This window comes from Rhinolophus sinicus, linkage group LG05, assembly GCF_036562045.2.
Source record: "Rhinolophus sinicus isolate RSC01 linkage group LG05, ASM3656204v1, whole genome shotgun sequence".
Taxonomy (NCBI): Eukaryota; Metazoa; Chordata; class Mammalia; order Chiroptera; family Rhinolophidae; genus Rhinolophus; species Rhinolophus sinicus.
In genome coordinates, this window is record NC_133755.1 from 165,334,851 (window position 1) to 165,351,181 (window position 16,331).

Here is a 16,331-nt window from a genome sequence, read left to right on the forward strand (position 1 = left end):
TTTCTGATCTCTGAACTTTGCAGTGCCCCCAGCCTCAGACTTCAGACATCTAAATGCCATCTGCAAACCAGCTGCGTGCTGAAGACTTTCAAATTGATGTCATCATCCCAGTTTCATCATTCCAACTGCTTTTTTGACAATTTGACAACTCCAAACTTTAAGTGTCCAAAATTGAACTCTTAATACCCGCCATCCTCCCTGTCCCCCACACCCCAAACTTGCTTCTCAGGCAGGCTTCCCCATTTCAGCATAAGGAGCCTCTTTTCGGCTCCAAATAAAAACTTTGACTTATCCTTGACTCCTCTTTCTACATCCAATGCATCAGCCAGTCCTGTCAGCCCCTCTTTGTGACATATCTAGAACCTGCCCACTTCTTACCATCTCCACTGCTATGTCTTTGCATCAGTCAGGGGTCTCCAGAGAAACAGAACCAATAGGAGATATCTCTATCAATTGATTGATAGATAGATATGGACAGAGAGAGAGAGAGACAGAGAGAGAGAGAGAGAGAGAGAGAGAGAGAGAGAGAGAGAGATTTGTTATAAGGAATTGGCTCCCGTGATTATGGAGACTGGGAAGTCCCAAGATTTGCAGTTGTCAAGATGGAGACCCAGGAAAGGTGGTGATCTAATTCCAGTCTGAGTCTGAAGGTCTGAGAAGCAGGAGAACAAATGGTGTTAAGTTCAAGTCTGAAGGCAGTCGAAGGCAGGAGAGAACTGATGTCCCACATTAAAGACAGTCAGGACAAGAGAGAGAAAAATGCTCCCTTACCCTGCGTTTTGTTCTGGTCAGGCTTTCACCAGGTTGATGAGGCCCACCCACATTGAGAAGTGCAATCTGTTTTACTCAATCTATCGATTCAAACTGAATCTCATCCAGACACGCTCAAAATAATATTTAACAAGCTACCTGAGAACCTTGTGACCCAGTCAAGCTGACACATAAAGTTAACCATCATAGCTCCCTAACTGGTTGGCCTGCTCCCATCCTTATCCACTAATCTATCCTCAACACAACAGTGAACTGAAAAACAAAACAAAAAAAACCCACGTCATTCTTCTGCTAAAAATTCTTCAACGTCTTCTCTTCCCAAAGTAAAATTTAAAAATTATCATGACCACCAAGGCCCTACATATTCCGTTCCCCACCACCTCTCATTCTTCCCAACTCAGTCTGTTCCACCTACACTGATATTACTCCAAGAAGTCAAGCATGCTTCTGCCTCAGGGCCTTTACGTTTGCGGTACCCTCCAGCTTGAAATGGTCTTAATCCAAATGTCCACATTGTTTCCTCCTTCAAGTGTTTTCTCATCTTAGAAGCCTTTGCAACACACACACACACACACACACACACACACACACACACACACACTTGTTCATTATCAGCCCTCATCCTTCCCTGTACCCTTCCATCATAACCCTTAATGAACCTATATTAATACTTTAGTACTAATGGAAGTCCACACTTTATTCAAATTTCCTTAGTTTTTACCAAATAACATTTTTCTATCCCAGGACCCCACCCAAGATACTACATTACATTTAGTTTTCATGTCTCCTTAGACTCCTCTAGGCTCTGGCAGTTTTTCAGGCTTCTTTTGTTGTTAATGACATCGGCAGCTTTGAGGAATATTGGTCAGGTGTTTTGTACAGTGTTTTTGTACAACTATTGGAATTTGTTTGACATTTTTCTCATAAGACTGGGGTTATGGGTTTTGGGGAGGAAGACCACAGAGGTCACGTGCCATTTTCACTATGTCCTATTTAAGATACATACTATCAATACGATTCATGACTAGGAATGCTGACCTTGATCTCCTGGCTGAGGTCGTGTTTCTCAGGTGTCTCCATTGTACTGTTACTCTCTCCCCCATTCCGGACCGGACGTTTGGGGAGAGAGTCGCTATGAGCAGCCTGTAATTAAGGAGAGGGAAGTTCTGCTTCTCCTCCTTGAGGGTGGGTTGTATACAATTATTAGATTATTACTTAAATTATTAGGAATTCTTCTGCAGGGGAGATTTATCTCTTCTCCACCACTTGTTTATTTATCCAACCATTTATTTATATCATTATGAACTCATGGGTTTCTTTATTTACTTTGGGTGGTAATCCAACACTACTTTATTTTGCAGCTCAAATTGCTCCAGCTTCGTCCATCAGGAGCTCTTCCGTTGGCTCCTGCGTTTCACTGACTTTCCCCGCCAGTGCAGGGCTTGTTTCTTTTCTGAGCGCTTCCTAACTTTTAAGCCTCAGCCTTGTTATTCAAGATACTTACCACATGCCAGACCTCACGTATAATACACACTTTATCTGTTTATCGTTGCCCCTGAATGCCCGGTCCTTGCGGGCAGGGGCTTGCGGTATTTTTGACCACGGGTGTCTCCTCGGCACTTGAGTACACGCAATGGGCGCTGCACGAATGAATGAATCCAGCTGGTGTCAGGTCCACTCGAGGGGGGTGAGTCGCCGTGAGTTCCGGGAAGGCTCAGGGCGCTCAGCCCCAGGGTGACTCGCAGCCTTCCGGACTCCGCTCGAGGGGCATTGCAGGTGCCGCCTCTCGCGATCACACCCACACTCAGACCCGGCTGAGCGTCCCCGCCGCGGGGAACTCGGGCACTAGCCACCGTCACCAGCGCAGGGGAGATTCCCGGGGAAAGTCCGGCGCCTCCCGGACACCTCCCCGCGCTGGGGGCGCGAAGGAGAGAGAGATGGGAATGGGGCGTAACGTGCCTTCGGGGCAGCCCTCACCCGCGGCTGGACGCGCCACACCGAGCGCGTCTGGGGGCGGGAGGGGGAGAGGAAGAGGCCCGAGCGGGTCCGCCGGGCTCCCCGCGGTCAGGAGCGCACCGAATCCAGGCGGGGCGGGGACGCGCGCGGGGACCCGGTGCTGTCTTCCCGGGGCGGGGCCTGGTCCCCTGCCGTGGGCGCTTCCGACGCCGAGAGGGCTGGGCCGGCGGCGCCTAGATGCGGCGGCGGCCGCGCGGAGCTCAGGCCGCGGTGGAGTGGCCATCCGACACGCCGGGAGTCACGCAGCAGGTTTCCTCCTCCCCCCGGCGCCCAGCGCGGGACCCGCGCCCGCGTGGGACAGGGCTTCTCGGCTCGCGCGCTCCGGCCCGTTCCTGGTTCGTTTTTCTCTCCTTCTGTCTCTTTTTCTCTCCTTAATCGCCCCAGGAGCGAGGACGCGCCCCGCGAGACTGCGCGGAAACTGTGGGGATGGGCGTCTCGTGTGAGGGGACTGGCTGGCTCGGGGACACGAGGGATGCCTCTGGTGGGATTTCGGGTCTGTCCCCAGGGCTCACGCCGCCCCTTGCCACCTCAGGGAACACGGCATTGGGTTTGTCATACGGATTTGTCATACGCCCGGGGTGATTCTTTTTTCTCCTACTGGGCAAGGGATTGCGCATTCAGAGCTTCTAGAAATTATTTCAAAGATACCTGTTGGTAGGCTTCCCATAACATTCCGCCTAAGACTACTTTTGCTTTAAGTCGAAAGCCTGGAGGGTTTTGGGTTTTTTTTTCTTCTTTGATTTAGTGGGGGCATTAGTTCGGCTTGGTCACCTCTTCACTTCCTATTAGGTTGCACTTTCTCAAAAATATCAGACTGGGGACTTCTTGACTTGACAGTATGACTCAGGAGCCAGGAAACACGGAGAAATTGATACAGCTTTCAGACAGCGCCTTCCAAGCCCACATGAAACTTATTTGTAGAAGAATGGAGTCAAGAAGTACTGGCAGCGTCTGTGAGAACCACATTGTTCGAGAGGGAATTCTAGACTCCTCTGAGATCTGTGTTATTACTTCCTGTGGTTCTCACGCACTTGAAGCGTTTCTCAGCAAAGGGAGGAGTTGTTTCCACATGGGTATCTGAAAATGAGTCACAGGGCTGCTCTTAACGGTGCAACTTTGTTAATGAACTTTTGAAAAGTGAAGTTTACTCTGACTGTATTTAAAATACCACTAAGTTATGAAATGGGTACACTGCTAAACTGGGGCAGGTGGTATATAGGAAGTAACAGTTAAATTTTCAGTTTTCGAAAGGGCCTGATGGTACAACATACCAGCTAGGGTCACTAGGCTGATTGAAGTAAGATAACCATTAAAATCACGTGCTTTGCCACAGCGGCCCAAGAGAAAATTAATTTCATTATTCAAGAACCAGTTTGTTATTAGTTTCACTGGCATGGTATGGCAGAAATTCGTTTTACACAGTGCTTGTGTGTCCCTCTCTGAATGAAAAGATTTTGGATGGTTTGCCTTTAGTAAATTAGTGCTAAAACCTCATGAAAATTTTTGAAGACGGTGTATACCAGTTGGAGCTGAAAAATTAAAATGTTTAAGCCGGTAGGCCTTCTTGCAGCTGGATAGTAAGTAGCTCCTAGAAACACACTGTAAGTTATCTCAAAAGACACTATTGTGAAGGGCAGTGGCAGTTTATTGCAGCTGAGCTGAGCTGGGGTCAGTCCAGCATACAGTTATCTAGCACATTCTCTCTGCCATATTCCTCACTGAGCTCTGTGTGTTTCACCACGAATAAGACAGGAACCTGCCCACCAGGGCCCTACAGACTAGTGTGGAAGGCCAGAAACCACTGGAAAATCCAAAAGACAGAGAAGAGTGCTGTGACACATCTATGCCCAGAGCAGGGCTTCTGTCCCAATATGACCAACATTTCTGCAGGTCTGGGTTGTCATTGCTGGAAGAATGAGGAAGGCTTGGCATTTTGTCATCTACTTGTCTGTGTAGGCAGCCTGTTGTGCTTATTCAGTAAGCATCTCATTCAATAAGTGGTGTGAAAATATATTAATTAGAAAGGCATGATGTAAAAATTGTTTGAATTAACCTTACTTCATGTAAAATAACCATGTAAAAATAAACCCAGCCTGTTACTACCCCTAGACAATTGCAGGAACTTTCAGTTACCTTTTAAAAAAGAATGAATAATTAATGGCTTGTAACTTTATAGCAACCTTTTGAAGCAACTTCCTGATCATTGTTTTTATAGTTGAAATCTCTTCTAACACATTGTAGCTGTGTGAGTCAAAACGACTAGATCTACTAGGTCGGTTTACTGTTGGGATTGAAATCTGCTGAGGTGCTTTTGGACTTGATGCCAAAATATACTCAATGTCTCTAATTCTACACGATAGCCAACTAGTGAGGGAAACAGTGGTAAATTTAAGACAATTTTACCTGAATTTCCATACGTCATGTCTCCCTCTAGAGCCTCAAAGTCACGTTGTTTATGAGGAAGAACGGATTGAGTATGTGATCATCGTACTCCCTGAATTTGGCACCGGCTTTACTCCTGATAAGTGTTAGGAAGTGGTGACTGATTAAATAATGAACCTTAATGTAAGAGGAGTTGTCAGGAAGATGGAGAAATAGCGGCTCAGCAGCAGGATCAGTGTGATATAGTCAGGGAACTCCAGCCTGTGTAGTGGGGGTGAGGCCTGGGGTGACAGCTGGAGAGATGGGCTGGGCCAGACGACACAGGCCTGTGTGCCGTGTGGGAGCTGTGAGTTTATCCTTTAAGCCAGTGAATGATATTGTCAGAAAGACCATTTAGAATCAAGATGGAAAATCCGTTGGATGAGAGTGACACACCTTAGGGAAACACAGAAGAGATTACTGTCATCTTTGAAAAGAGAAATTAAAGAAGACACATTGATAGTGAGGAACGGAAAAAGATGGAAGGAGCCGACAGATGGTTAACAGGCAGAACCTGGTCCTCTGTAGAAGTGGGCAGTGAGGGAGAGGGAGGAGTTTAGGACGCTGTGCACATTCCTAGTTGATAACTACGACAGGAATCTAAATTGATGGGAATGTTTTTGATAAAGGATAAGGAGGACCTCATACGGTGCTTGACGCATAATTAGCATTCATTAAAAATTTTTGAATGAATGAATGAATAATAATAATAATAAGTAAAATTTATTGAGAGCTTATTAGTGCAAGGCACTAGTCTAAGCTCATTATGTGAATTCAGTCGTTTACTACTCACTTGCAATCCTGTGAGATAGGCACTATAATTGACTGCTTTTGACAGGTGAAGAAAGTGCAATGTTAGTAATGGATAGAACCAAGAATTAATCCCAAGCACTTTGCTTCAGAGCTTGCATTCTGAACCACACTATTATGGGATGCTGTATGAATGAATGAATGAATGAATGAATGAATGAAGTCTTGGACATGGTGGCATACTGAAATTGGAGTCATTGTCCTGACCCCAACAATTCTCCCTCATCCAGGAGTAGCCCAATACTTAAGAGGGGCCCCCAATGGCACTATGGTGTTGCATGGCACCCCTGCCCCTAGCTCCACCACAAGACATACCTGGTTGACCTAGGAATAAACCTAGAATAATTAGAAATTCTAAACATTTTAATGGAGATTCACAGTGACTGAAGGTTCCCAGACCTTAGAGCAGCCTTGGTTACCTCGCTTCCCAAGCACTGAGCGTTGAGCTGTGTATTTTTTAGATGCACTCTGTTTTGTTGCTAAGACCTGTGATATCCCCCCGTGGGGAAACAGAAAGCCTGGCCGGGGCTATTAATCTTCAGTGCAGGGTCCAATGGAGGAAGAATCACTAACAAATGCAGGCAGGTCTAACAACACCAGATCTCACACTCCTGGTTGGTGATCTGCCTTCTGGGGACAGTTTTGTTCTGGTTTTACCCTGAAGCAGGTGCTTACCTGCCCCCTCCAGCCTTTAACTTCCATAATCTTACTAAATGAAGCTAGCCTGCTGTATCCCGTCCTCTTGATTTTGGCCTGGCAAAATGGCCCCAGTGTCCTGGGTTCGAGCCCTGCTCCCTGTTTGCAGCATCCAGGAAGAGTCCTTTGGTGCTGATAAAGGTGGTTTTGACTGACAACCCCGCCCCTTTTCCCTCCCAAAACTGGCCCCAACTCTTTACTATTCTCATTGTTTTATGACTCCACCTACCCTGACTTGGATTAATACTCTGATTTTTGTTCAACAAGCAAGGACTAATTATCTTTTCCTCAGAGGCCTCTACTTTGGATCGTTTAAGGATTATAAGCACTGAACTCATGTTGTACCTAAACTGAGTTAGCAAACTCATCGGGTGAAATTTTACAATGGTCAACTGTTTAAAACTTGTTTTCTCTACACACGAAGAAAACGTTTCATTCAGCATTTCTTCAGATTTACCAGGAAATCAAGATATTTATTTATAGTTTCCCTCTGTTGGAGACTGATGTGAGGCCTTCTGGGATGATCCGTACCGTGTATTGATGCCTGGGCTGAATCTCTACATCCCTGTCTGTAATTCGTTCAGTGCGCAGCTAACAAGAAAGGGAAGGATTTTGGTTAATGATTCATGTGGATTTGTTTTGTTCTTCAATTCGACTGTGGTTTCCCTGAGAGCAGAGAACCACTAGAGTTGGGGGCTCTGGCAGGTGTCTAAGGCCCTCCCAGTTGTAACCATTCTGTGACTTTCGCTGATAAGGAAACCATCTGTCAGAGTAAGTAATTTGTTTATCACTCCTTCTGGGTCTGTGGATCCCAGACGTGACTCGTGCATCTCATTCAAGTTCTTTGCAAGGCTTAACAGTTTGGTAATTTTAATATGAAGCAGAGTTTTGGTAATTTGGAATTGGTAATTTCCAATTATCCTTCTTGACCTAATTAAATGTTTTCAGCTTAATTTGTGTACTGTTTTTTTCTTTTCACTGGATACATTATCAGGGTAATCCAAAAAATACTAAATTGCCTAGAAAAGTAGTCCTCATTTTATATACCCAACTGTTTTACTTGTTTCTGTGTTCAGAGATGTAAAATGACATTCCATTACTCATTTCATAACTTATTGGGTAATACTGTAAATTCCAACTTTACAGAATAGTGGAAAGTGCTCTGTTGCTGTCTTCAGAAGGAAACAATGAATAAATAGCATTCTGTCTTCTGTTTCAGTTTCCAGATTGTAGCAATGCACGTCTAACCTCGTGGTTTTATTTCTAGTTTTCTGTTATGTGTGTGGGTGTGTTATTGATCAGGGACACAAATCTGGTGATTTGAGGTAAAGTGGGACACAGTGTGTAAGCCGAATTGTCTAGTATTAGTAGACATCCTACTTCTTCCTCCCCTCTTCCCTAATTACTGCATGATAAACCAAAATATAGTGATATATAGCTCTTCATTATTTACAAAGAACTATTGTCTCTTTTAATTCTCATAAAAGCCTGGCAAAATAGAAATAATAAGTAGTATTATTGTTGTTCCCTGTATCTGAATTCTATAGATGAAGGAGACATTTGGACAGATTAAGTGACCACCCACAATGACCCAGGAAGTAAGGTACAGAGGCCCACCACACACTGTGCTTGACTGAAAGAGGCAAGTTGAGTACCTTAGGTCAAGTTCCCTAGAAATAGACTCAGATTTGCATACAGGAGGTTTCTTGGGAGGAGCAATGGGAACAACACTTGACAGGGAGAGAGGTCAGCGGGTTTACATACAGGGAAAAATGGAATCACAGGGCATGTACAATGGTGGCCTCAGCAGAGGGCAACTGTGGGATGTCCCTTCCAAATTTTCTGCCACCTCGAAGCAAGGGAGCTGGTCATTGTATCCTTCCCATTAACGAGTCACTGGATGTGGGCTGCACTGAGGCAGAAGTGTCATCTTGGGCTAAACAGCTTCCTTCAGTCAAGGGCAATTCCTGGAGCTGTGAGCCCTTGGCCACCAACACTACTGACAACTGGGGGAACGAGGACCGTGTTCCTGAAGCGATCTGAGAAGCCATCATCCACAGCGGTGGTGTGGAAGAGAGCGTTCTCCTCTGCATGGACTTGCTTGTGTCTTTCTGACCCAGACCATCACCCTGCTGAGTGGAGCCTGAAAGTTGGCATTTTGTCCAAGGCCCTTAAGAATTTAGAATAGCTGACCAGACAGCAAGTAGCCTTAATGCCAGGAAGATTAGGAGCAGGAGAAGAGCCAGAAGAGGGTAAGCGAGGACCAGTGGAGTAGTGGTGCATAATAGAGACAACTAACAGAAAAACCTGGGCTGTCCAGACCCAGAACAAAAATGTAATGCATACTGGTCTTTGCTATAATTCTAGGCTCTAATATTGTTAAATGGTAAACAGTTTTGTGATATTAGGCTACATCGTCCCTTTTCTCTCCATCCTCCCCTTTCTCTTCTTTCTAAGCCTTTGAAAGGCCCCAAACCAGTCCAGTGAATCTCAATGTGTAGCCTGTGTATTTTAAGCATCAGTATTATTCCCTGGGATATTGACTCTCCCCCCTGACCCCCTCTCATCCCCCCCCTCCCACCGCCTCCAAACATCAAGTACAAGAACAACAAAAGAAAACAGAAAATCCTGGCTCACCTTCAAGATCTACCGGAACATAATCTTTAGGAGTGAAGCCCATGAATTGACATTTTTAAACAAATATTCCCCAGATGATTTTGAGACACGTTATAGTTTCAGAACCATTACCCGAATGCCCTTGATGGTGACCAAGCCTGTTGGGCTTTTTGAAATTAGCAAGAAGCCATGGGAACCATGGGACAACAGAGAAACACCTCAGCCTCAATCCTAGTGGGCTAGACACAGTAACATTCACCCCTTGTCTTTCGTAGCACATTTCTGGTGTAGCCAGCAGATAGCCTGGCCGGAATTCCTTGGCTGGCTTCTGACCAAAGTTGCTGGAGAGAGAGCTGCCTCTGGCTGGGCCTTTTACTAATCAGCACACCCACGCATGTAATAGAAAATTAGAACTAAAACCGGGTGAGACGTGCATCGTTACAATCCTGAAACTGTAACAGAAATACTTGTTCACTCTGTATCTTAGATAGGTGGGTGAGAGATGCCAAATTCCTTGAATAGTTGTGGATTGGGATAGGGTCAGTGAATTTATAGGAACCAGTACACTTTCTAGGAGACATAAGAAGGTTCCAGGAAATCCTATGCTAGCTGAAGCTTTGAGGTGCTGTATTAAAACCTTAAATGACCATCTAATAGGATGAGAGAGAGAACTCTGACAGGAAAATACAATATCTGATTCATTGAAACAGTGAACATTTCTTTTTCTTCAAAGGGAAAAGCACTTTTTTTTTTTTTTTTTTTTAGGAGGGCGCAGCTCACAGTGGCCCATGTGGGGATCGAACCGGCAACCTTGGTGTTATTAGCACCACACACTAACCAACTGAGCTAATCAGCCACCTCCAGGAAAAGCACTTTTAAATCTACCAATTTTGAGTCAGGTCGTTGCAGGAAATATTAGTCACCTAATGGATAATCTAATAAACTCCTAAGATATTCTGATAGGTTTTGTTCACTCCTACAAGATTGCTGTAGTTCCTATAATTTCAGTGCTTCATGCCTTGGCTCAGATTGTCTCTGTGTGCTTCCCTTCCGCTTCTCTGACTCATCTAACTCCTGTTGAACCCTTTAGAATCAGCTTACATAGCAACTTCTCTAGGAAGTCTGCCATTCCCCTCCCCAGACTGAGTTCGCCGCCCTCCATTCAGCTCAGAAAGTACTCGCATGTATCCTTCTTTGATTACCATTATTCTTCCTACCAGCCTGTGAGTGCCTTGAGGGCCAGGACCATCTTTTTCATGTTTGTGTACAAGAGACCTAGTCTTACTGAAAATGATTGAAAGGAATCATCATTCTGGCAAGCATAGTTATTCAACAAGTATTTGTGAAGGCTGTCCTACATGCTGGCTGCTCTGGGACACGGCAAGCAAGGACAGCCGCTGACCACAGGGAGCTTGTGGGCAAGATAGTCAGTAAGGCCATAATTGAATATGGTGAGTACTCAGAAAGAGAAAGCACTGGAAAGTGTGAGATCATAGAGCCAGTAGCCAGGCTTCATCTAAGGTCAGAGAAACTTGCCATTCTTAAGACACATAATTAATATAAAAATAGAAGCTGTAAGACTGGCGTTGGTTATAAGACGTGGGTCCTCTTTTTAACAAAGGAAGATCTTTTGGTCTATCTATTTCAACACTGACCAATCCTGTGTGTGTGTGTGTGTGTGTGTGTGTGTGTGTGTGTGTGTGTCTGTCCATTTGTGGGCACGTGCATTGGCAAAGAGAGAACAAGAAAATGACTTCTTCATTTATTGAGTAAAATAAGTAGCAAGAACAGAGAAGGAGGTTTCTGTGCATCTCATTCAATGTGCAATTGCTAGAGTTAATTTGTTAATATTTTAATATGTAATATACAGTAAAAGAAAATGAACCTCGAGCTCTGACAAGCATGAGCTTGTACCACAGCTCTTGAAAAGTGAATTTTGAGAAGCTGATGATGCTAGCCTAGGAGGAGGCTTGACACATTCACCTTTGCGTTCTATTATAGACCCAGGTTGAAGCACATTTGCTCAGAGGTCAATGTCTGCACCTCCCATCTTTCCATTTCGTTTTCGTGGCCCTGGTGAGAGAGGATGCAGCACTGTCTTCCAGTTTGTAATCTTCATCCAGTTTAGACGTTCATGCTGCATCCTTTCCTTTTCTGGCCAGTTCTTGCCCTTTTATTATTTCTATACCTGCTGAGCTCTCCCTATATATAAATTGTAGGCTTAGCTGAGGGCAGCTATTGTGATTTCTTGGTTTTTAATCTTTGAGTCTCCTACAGCTCTTCTACTGCAATTTAATTACATTGGTTACATTAAATAAATATAACCTTAAACATAGTAACTGAATTCAGAGGCGATTCTTGGATTGAGAAAGTGAGAACCTATTTGTTAAGGTTCTCTACTGGGAACCTATTTCTTGTTTAAGCTGACATCACAAAGCAAGTATGCCAAGTGCTGGCATGTGCATATTTAACCTGTGAATGTCTCCTTTAGTTAATAATATCACCCATTTGACTGACTGCCGGGAGGGGAGGGTTAGTCATCATAGAGCAGCACAGACCAGTTATATTATAGATGGAGATACGGACTATTCTGCTGTGTCATTTAAATCAAAACACGTCAACACCAGCCAACCGCTTAAAGCAACACTGATACTAAAAATATGGAATTAAAAATTATAGTGCAAGAGAGAATATAACTCAGGCTTGACGTGTGACTTTAAGTGAATGGACATGTAATGCCTTCTGACGACCATACGCCATGTTTTCTCACATCTTTCTTCCCGTGCTTTGGTGTATTCCTTGGTTTATTTCAATCGTAACTTAATTTTATTTTCTAATGTCTTGTCTTCCTTCTACTGTAAATATTGTATATTATGGTTATATGACTGGTAAGTGAAATAATTCTGGACATTTTTTCTTCCCCTTTCTATTTTTTCAAACGTGGTTTATTGCTGCAGTGTAGGTGGTGAGTTTAGTCACTGTGAGTCCAGTTGAATGCTTGTTAATTGCAAGTAAGTTGGACTTTTACATTTTCATTAAGAATTGGAATTTTTAAATAAAAGCCTATGGTGGTGAAATGAAATAGTTTATCCTTTTGCTTTAGAAGACGAAGGTTCTTCCTTAAAGAATCAAAATTATAGTAGTGTCAACTCATCTGATAAGATTAATAATTGGTAGAGGAAAATCCATTTAATCAGCATATTTTTGCTGTTATTTGATTGAAAATTTGTCGTTATTAATTGCCCTTTGCTGAAACAGTGTACTAGACATATTTTCTCCTTTCTGTTGATACCTTGGTAACTACACCTACCACTGATAGCAGCATAAACAGACAAGTATTTTCACTTTTATTCTTTCCATTTAGTCTGGTAACTGAGAGATAGATAAATCTGATCCCCCCCACACCACCCCATTTTGGCTAAGTTAAGAAGTCTAACCTAGTATTTTATTTTAAATTTGTAATTTTTGCTAAATACCAGACAATGAATATTGTTTCATATTTTTATTGAGAATATTTTATCTCCTGTGAATTGTCTTTCTATATATTTTGCTTAGCAATTTATTTACATTTTATTTTCTTATCAGTTGGGGTTGTCTCTTCATATAATATTGAGTAACTACATAAGGTCTATTATGTTGTGAGCAAATATTTTCTTCCAGTTTCTTGCTTTAATTCTTAATATTTGTTAGTCTTTTTTGTTGCACAGAAATTTCAAATTTTATTTAGTCAAATTTGGTTATCTTTTTCTCTGAAATTTCTTCCATAGTCTCAAATCTCATAGAAAGTTATAATTATCCCAGCATACAGATATTCAGCTTTACTTTCTATTAGTGTTTCTGTTATTGATTTTGCATTTTTCATTTTTTGATGTTCCAGAGGCATATTATGGCGTCTAATGTTAAGGATTAGAGAGAAATGAATTCTTGCTGTTCAGTTATACTAGCCTGGTTGCTTAAATATTTTCCTCTTCTATTATTTTTTGATGGCTTTTTCATATTACATTTTATATATAACTGGTCTGTTTCTCAACATTTTATTCACTTCCATTTATCTAATTATTAGGTTTGCAAAAATATTATGCTTTTAATTTTTATCTTATGATAGGTGGTAATGTCTGCTAGAGTTCCCACATCACCTGTGCTGTGTTCGTCTCAATTTATAAAAAATTTTAATCATTTATTTGAGCTTTATTTTAGGATCATTTTCTTTTTCAAAAAATTTTTTTTAACCCTGGTGGGAATTTTGGAGTTAGTGTAGTCAAAAAACTAACTTGGGGAGAATTTCAGATTCCACTTATAAGTGTGTGTAAGTGTTAATTCTAAAGTGGAATCTGCAAAGAGGTGTTTATGTGAGAAAGAGAGAAAAAAGTAAGCAGGCTCGAGAGAGAATTCCTAAAATTCCTGGTACTCCCAAGTCAAAATTCACAGCATTGCACTTTTCATTACTGCTTTGGGTTTTCAGAAAGCTTTTCCTCCCTCCCTCCCTCCCTCCCTCCCTCCCTCCCTCCCTCCCTCCCTCCTTCTAGTTGTTAATTTTATCAAACATACATATATAATTAAAGGGTAAACTAGTTCTATAAAACTAATGAGAAGTGAAAGTCTAATGGAAAAATGTCCTCTTCTATTTCATTTCTCCACAACGGTATCCATTTTCAACTCCTTTTGCTGATTCTGTTGGTATTTATATTCATCTCTTTATAATACACTTCTTTTAGTGTGTTATTTTCTTGATTTTTCCATTTTAGGCATTATCTATTGACTTTTCTGTAGGGAAGATGATGTTTTGGCTCATTTTCACCCCTTTCCCCGCCAGACATGCACCCGTCCTGTTTCCCTACCCATCTTCCCAATACAGCTATATCATAATTTGAGTTAGATGAATATTCAGTGGTTATATTTTTATAGTTATGAAAACACTAATCACAACTGAAACATATATCATGATTACTTTCCCATAACTACATACAATTTTTTTGCATTCCTGGAAGTTAATTGTCTGGTTTTTGTTCTTAGATTAGTTTTATTTATACATGACAACATACATAACCCCAAATTGTCTAAATCTTTTCTAAAGAAATTCGACCTATCAGGAATTCTATCAGTTTTATCTTTCTGGAGAAATCTCGCTTGCAGCGTACTCACCTTATCTAGACAGATGATCTTTTTATTCAAGTTTACAGCTATCATCTTGGAGTTTCCCTTTGTCATCATGCCAAGATGCCCCTTGCCTCTCTCCTGTGTTTGATCTCATGTTAGGATTTTCTATTCTGTACCTTTTTTTTTTGCTTCCTTGTTTTGTTAGAATGCATTCCCCAGTCTCTTCCTAAGAAAGAGAACATGAGAGAAAAAAATTTGAGACTTTGTATATCTAAAAACATCTTTATTTTACTTTCACATGTGATTGATGAGTGCAGAATTGCTGCGTATAGAATTCTGGGTTGAAAGTACATTTTCCTCAAAAGTTTAAAGATAGCATTCCACTATTTTTGGTTTCTCTTGTTGCTATTTAGAAGTCCAAGGCATTTTTGACTCTGCTTTGTAGGTGATCTTTTTCTCTCTGTCTTTCTCTGTCTGTCTCTCTTTGTCTCTCCAAGCTTACATGATGGCCTCTCTCTGGAATTCTGTTATTTGGAATTTGAACTTAAAGGACTGGACCTCTAAGTTCCTCATCTTTTCTCTGTCATTTTTCATCTCCTCTTCCCTCCCTCCCCCCTCCCTTCTTCTCGCCCTCTCTCCGTCCATCCCTTCCCTTCCTTTCTTATGGAAAAGGATCTTCCATTCTCTAGCTTGTAGGATATAGGATATAAGTCAGTGTTCCAAACAGTAGGTGACGGAAGAGGGTTCGGAGGTTCCTCATTCCTTAAAAACATTCACTTAATCCTCCTCGTTACAGTTGGGATCTCTAACCCAGTCTCCATTCACAGTCTAGCCTGTCTTCTGTCCTAGTGGGGAAGGAAGCACATGGGATAGTGGATATTCTCACTTCTTCAAAAGGCTTCTAACCAAATGCTATTTCTTGTTAGCCCACCATCACCTCTTTTTCCATAGGTATTCAGCCTTTACTTCTGTTTCCAGAGCCTTTGCGTGTTTATTGTATGGTGTAACTTAAGTTGTTCCTTGGCCTTCTCCGTTGTTAGCTTAAGATTCAACTTTCTTATATCTGCTAAGCTAATTATCATTTGTCCATTTGCTGTACAACTTCTAAAATTTTGTTGCTGCCCTCTTGTCTCCTACTCTTTATCCTAATTAGTGAATGCCTTTTTGAAAGTTCCTTTGGTAGGATGTTGAAAGGGAGCAAAAGTAATGGTCAATTTGCTATTTTACCCAGAATATTTTACGCAATTACTTTTGCACCAACCTAATAGAAGTCCTCTTTTAAAATACAGATCTGTTTTCTGGATTGAGTAGTATTTTAAGTTACTAGCATGTAAGAGCAGATATAGTCACCAAAATATATCTATTTTTAAGCTCTTTATTGCCTTAAAAAGCAGAGGATGGAACATAGGACTGGGATGGTTAAGTGGGCAAGTTTGAATTTGGTAGGAGAGGGGGAAGGGTGCGATATCTCTGGTTGGAGGGCATGTCTAGAAGGAAGGCAGTTTGTAGCTGTAGAGGCGTTTCTTTAGGTCAGGACAGATTGAAGGCAGTAAGTAAAAACTAACTCAACTGTCACCTACAGATTTTCTTGTTGATGTTCATAAAGAGTGTACGTGTTTACCAACACGGGTACAGCCATCAGGATTGCATTTGGTGAGAATTCACTCACTGTGTGTCAGGCACCTTCCTTTGTACGCCGTGAGGTTGATGGTGATATTCCAATTTGCTCAGAGCTGGGAGTCCAATGCAGGTTTAGTCGATTTTGCAGCCTCCTTTTAAATACTAAACTATTCTATCTTTGTGTCCTACTTGACCCCAGTTATTGAAATTAAGAAAATGTTTGTAATTACACAGAAAACTATAGAAGTTTTCCCTTATTATAAGATTTCCCTTATTATCTTCAT

The 16,331-nt window shown here is 42.1% G+C and overlaps 1 protein-coding gene across 4 annotated transcripts in view; it reads left to right on the forward strand.

The window, feature by feature from the left end:
* STX11 (syntaxin 11) overlaps positions 1-16,331 on the forward strand; it is a 69,573-nt gene that overhangs the window by 30,790 nt on the left and 22,452 nt on the right. The window contains exon 1 of one of the 4 annotated variants that reach the window (XM_019744504.2): positions 2,631-3,122. The exons of the other annotated variants lie outside the window; for them this stretch is intronic. The gene's annotated coding sequence lies outside the window, so the exon portion shown is untranslated. Of the gene's footprint in view, positions 1-2,630; positions 3,123-16,331 lie in introns of those variants that run through there. 4 annotated transcript variants of the gene reach the window in all.